This window comes from Schistocerca piceifrons, unplaced genomic scaffold, assembly GCF_021461385.2.
Source record: "Schistocerca piceifrons isolate TAMUIC-IGC-003096 unplaced genomic scaffold, iqSchPice1.1 HiC_scaffold_936, whole genome shotgun sequence".
Classification (NCBI taxonomy): domain Eukaryota; kingdom Metazoa; phylum Arthropoda; class Insecta; order Orthoptera; family Acrididae; genus Schistocerca; species Schistocerca piceifrons.
Window position 1 is genome coordinate 5061288 of NW_025729208.1, and position 5000 is coordinate 5066287.

Consider the following 5000-nt stretch of genomic DNA (forward strand, 5'->3'; position numbering starts at 1 on the left):
CAACATCACAATAGTACCTCCTGTCACAGCGCACAAACAATGACATGAGTCAAAGACACAGGTCTGACACAAGCATAGAATTGGAGCGCCGCCTCTAATAAGCCAAAGGTGCATCCTGACGTGACAAATCTCATCATGTCACAAGCATTCACTTACTATAATCACTATCAACGAACCTGCCGCCCCGCCCCCCCCCCCCCCCCCCCCCACACCTTTCCTTACAACAACGTGTAACCTAACCTAACCCATGTTGTACCTTAACCTAACCCATGTTGTACCTTAACCTAACCCATGTTGTGCCTTAACCTAACCCATGTTGTGCCTTAACCTAACCCATGTTGTCCCCTAACCTAACCCAAGTTGTCCCCTAACCTAACCCATGTTGTCCCTTAACCTAACCCATGTTGTGCCTTAACCTAACCCATGTTGTGCCTTAACCTAACCCATGTTGTCCCCTAACCTAACCCATGTTGTCCCCTAACCTAACCCATGTTGTGCCTTAACCTAACCCATGTTGTCCCCTAACCTAACCCATGTTGTGCCTTAACCTAACCCATGTTGTCCCCTAACCTAACCCATGTTGTCCCCTAACCTAACCCATGTTGTCCCCTAACCTAACCCATGTTGTGCCTTAACCTAACCCATGTTGTGCCTTAACCTAACCCATGTTGTCCCCTAACCTAACCCAAGTTGTCCCCTAACCTAACCCATGTTGTCCCCTAACCTAACCCATGTTGTGCCTTAACCTAACCCATGTTGTGCCTTAACCTAACCCATGTTGTGCCTTAACCTAACCCATGTTGTCCCCTAACCTAACCCATGTTGTCCCCTAACCTAACCCATGTTGTGCCTTAACCTAACCCATGTTGTCCCCTAACCTAACCCATGTTGTGCCTTAACCTAACCCATGTTGTCCCCTAACCTAACCCATGTTGTCCCCTAACCTAACCCATGTTGTCCCCTAACCTAACCCATGTTGTGCCTTAACCTAACCCATGTTGTGCCTTAACCTAACCCATGTTGTCCCCTAACCTAACCCATGTTGTCCCCTAACCTAACCCATGTTGTCCCCTAACCTAACCCATGTTGTCCCCTAACCTAACCCATGTTGTCCCCTAACCTAACCCATGTTGTCCCCTAACCTAACCCATGTTGTCCCCTAACCTAACCCATGTTGTCCCCTAACCTAACCCATGTTGTCCCCTAACCTAACCCATGTTGTGCCCTAACCTAACCCATGTTGTGCCCTAACCTAACCCATGTTGTGCCCTAACCTAACCCATGTTGTCCCCTAACCTAACCCATGTTGTCCCCTAACCTAACCCATGTTGTCCCCTAACCTAACCCATGTTGTCCCCTAACCTAACCCATGTTGTGCCTTAACCTAACCCATGTTGTCCCCTAACCTAACCCATGTTGTCCCCTAACCTAACCCATGTTGTCCCCTAACCTAACCCATGTTGTCCCCTAACCTAACCCATGTTGTCCCCTAACCTAACCCATGTTGTCCCCTAACCTAACCCATGTTGTCCCCTAACCTAACCCATGTTGTGCCCTAACCTAACCCATGTTGTCCCCTAACCTAACCCATGTTGTGCCTTAACCTAACCCATGTTGTGCCTTAACCTAACCCATGTTGTCCCCTAACCTAACCCATGTTGTCCCCTAACCTAACCCATGTTGTGCCTTAACCTAACCCATGTTGTGCCGTAACCTAACCCATGTTGTGCCTTAACCTAACCCATGTTGTGCCTTAACCTAACCCATGTTGTGCCTTAACCTAACCCATGTTGTGCCTTAACCTAACCCATGTTGTGCCTTAACCTAACCCACGTTGTCCCCTAACGTAACCCACGTTGTCCCCTAACGTAACCCACGTTGTCCCCTAACGTAACCCACGTTGTCCCCTAACGTAACCCACGTTGTCCCCTAACGTAACCCACGTTGTCCCCTAACGTAACCCACGTTGTCCCCTAACGTAACCCACGTTGTCGCCTATCGTAACCCACGTTGTCGCCTAAACCTGCTCTGTAATTGTTATACGACTCGTTCAATTAGTGTAGTGTTGCCCACCCGCAACCCTCGCAATATAGTTCGCTACTCGCACTGCCCGCTCCCCTGTGTATCGCTTCATGTTAAACACCTTGCAAGTCTTGCTGACTTTCCACATGCTCCTGCTGTACACTGTAATGTGGATGGCAGCAGGGCGTACATGCCGCCCCCCCCCCCCCCCACCTCTCCCCACGTCCCCACCTTGCCCCCTGCCTTCGCAAGGTGGTTGGTGACAAGTTTGCATGTTCAATGCCCTTCGCATGCGACGTACGCAGGCTACGTTGTGGTGCGGCCTGTGTCAACTGTCCGCTGATGTCGTACGCGTGAACCACAATCTGTACTGCACATTCGTCCTTATGTACTGAATGATACATCGTGGCACATGTGTGACCGTACAACGACTGCGCCCAAAAACGGCGGACCATACAGTGCAAATATTGTGCACGCAGCTACGTGTCGTCTCCCTATGAGAGCTGGATTGCAGTGTGGTACGCCATAGAGACGTGTGGGAGGAACGGACGCCGTGGATGGCGATCAGCATGAGCTGTCTGTTGATGTATTCGGACCTAGTCGTCTCTCCTCACACACCGTGATGGCATGGTGCAGCGCGTTCCATATCTGCGACATGCTACAGAAGCCGGTTGACAGTCGTTCGAGCAATGGACATCGCATACGTACGGGGGCCACCTTCCACGTATTGTCTAGGCGTGCACATTTTGTTGCGTGTATGTGGGCAGACGTAGTGTGGCGTGACACCTGACACAGGCATGCAATAATGGTTGAAGTTGCAAATGGCGATGGACGCCTACGTTTTCTGGTGAAGTTACGCAAATGAAGAAATGGTAACCCGTTGTGGTGCGGTTGTTCTCGCTAGGGGTGAATCGGTGATGGCGACGATAGGTTGAGGTACTAACCGGTTGTTCCAGCGATACCCACCATGCCGACGAAACTGAACGGCATCTGGGTGTGAAGCGATACGCGGCGGTGGCTGGGTGGGACCGTCCCCGGCCGGTGAGGGGGCGCCTCCCGGCGTGCTGGCCGCGCGGTGCGTGGGCGCACGCGCTACAGCCGGCTGGTGGGGGCGGCCAGTGGCAGGCGCGCCGGCCGACGGACGCGGCAGGCGTCGCAGCTGCGCGCCGGCGCACCCTGCGCGCGGCGCCGTGCGGCCAAAGTAGGTCCTCGCGGGCCCGGTGCGAAGCGCGGTGGACATCTGCAGTGTGCTGGTCCGATTGAGGACTGTGTGCGTTGAGGATGCGCCGCCGCCCGGCGCTCGGCGCCGCGACGCCGTCTGCTGCTCGGTCGCCCCAGCGGTTCTCGCTGGTGGTTTGTATCGCAGCTGTGCGGATGTGTTGGCGTGTGCGCTGTGCTGGGAGAGTTCGCTTCGGCACCCAAGTGGGGCTTTTGTCCTTCTGTGGCGCTGGCGTTGGAGCTGCCGGTCACCGTAGGTGGCGCGTGTTGTCTCCCGCCGGCAATGCCACGACAGCACGCTCCCGGGCCTCTGTCGGCAGCGGCAAGCTCAGTTGGGAGCACGGGTGGTCGCACCGAAAGCGTCTACTCGCCTAACTCCGGGCGATTGCGCCTCTCTCGAACCCGACCAAGTACTTGGGACGGCGCTGCGCGCCGCCGGGACCTGAGAGGGTTTCGAGGTGTATTGTGCAGGGGAGCTCAGCCTCCTCCTGTTTGCAGAATGATTGAGCGGACGCTTGCGTGTTCGCGCGGGCCCCCGGGACACACTCCCGGGCGGCCGGCTGCTCAGCTCTAGTTGACGCAGCTCCCTGGTTGATCCTGCCAGTAGTCATATGCTTGTCTCAAAGATTAAGCCATGCATGTCTCAGTACAAGCCGCATTAAGGTGAAACCGCGAATGGCTCATTAAATCAGTTATGGTTCCTTAGATCGTACCCACGTTACTTGGATAACTGTGGTAATTCTAGAGCTAATACATGCAAACAGAGTCCCGACCAGAGATGGAAGGGACGCTTTTATTAGATCAAAACCAATCGGTCGGCTCGTCCGGTCCGTTTGCCTTGGTGACTCTGAATAACTTTGGGCTGATCGCACGGTCCTCGTACCGGCGACGCATCTTTCAAATGTCTGCCTTATCAACTGTCGATGGTAGGTTCTGCGCCTACCATGGTTGTAACGGGTAACGGGGAATCAGGGTTCGATTCCGGAGAGGGAGCCTGAGAAACGGCTACCACATCCAAGGAAGGCAGCAGGCGCGCAAATTACCCACTCCCGGCACGGGGAGGTAGTGACGAAAAATAACGATACGGGACTCATCCGAGGCCCCGTAATCGGAATGAGTACACTTTAAATCCTTTAACGAGTATCTATTGGAGGGCAAGTCTGGTGCCAGCAGCCGCGGTAATTCCAGCTCCAATAGCGTATATTAAAGTTGTTGCGGTTAAAAAGCTCGTAGTTGGATTTGTGTCCCACGCTGTTGGTTCACCGCCCGTCGGTGTTTAACTGGCATGTATCGTGGGACGTCCTGCCGGTGGGGCGAGCCGAAGGCGTGCGACCGCCCCGTGCGTGCTCGTGCGTCCCGAGGCGGACCCCGTTGAAATCCTACCAGGGTGCTCTTTATTGAGTGTCTCGGTGGGCCGGCACGTTTACTTTGAACAAATTAGAGTGCTTAAAGCAGGCAAGCCCGCCTGAATACTGTGTGCATGGAATAATGGAATAGGACCTCGGTTCTATTTTGTTGGTTTTCGGAACCCGAGGTAATGATTAATAGGGACAGGCGGGGGCATTCGTATTGCGACGTTAGAGGTGAAATTCTTGGATCGTCGCAAGACGAACAGAAGCGAAAGCATTTGCCAAGTATGTTTTCATTAATCAAGAACGAAAGTTAGAGGTTCGAAGGCGATCAGATACCGCCCTAGTTCTAACCATAAACGATGCCAGCCAGCGATCCGCCGCAGTTCCTCCGATGACTCGGCGGGCAGC

The 5000-nt window shown here is 54.0% G+C and overlaps 1 non-coding gene across 1 annotated transcript in view; it reads left to right on the forward strand.

Moving 5' to 3' along the window:
- Positions 1 to 3824: 3824 nt before the first annotated feature.
- Positions 3825 to 5000, forward strand: part of LOC124772188 — a 1909-nt gene continuing 733 nt past the window's right edge. The window contains exon 1 of the ribosomal RNA XR_007013855.1: positions 3825 to 5000. This exon is cut by the window's right edge and continues 733 nt beyond it. This is a non-coding gene — a ribosomal RNA (small subunit ribosomal RNA).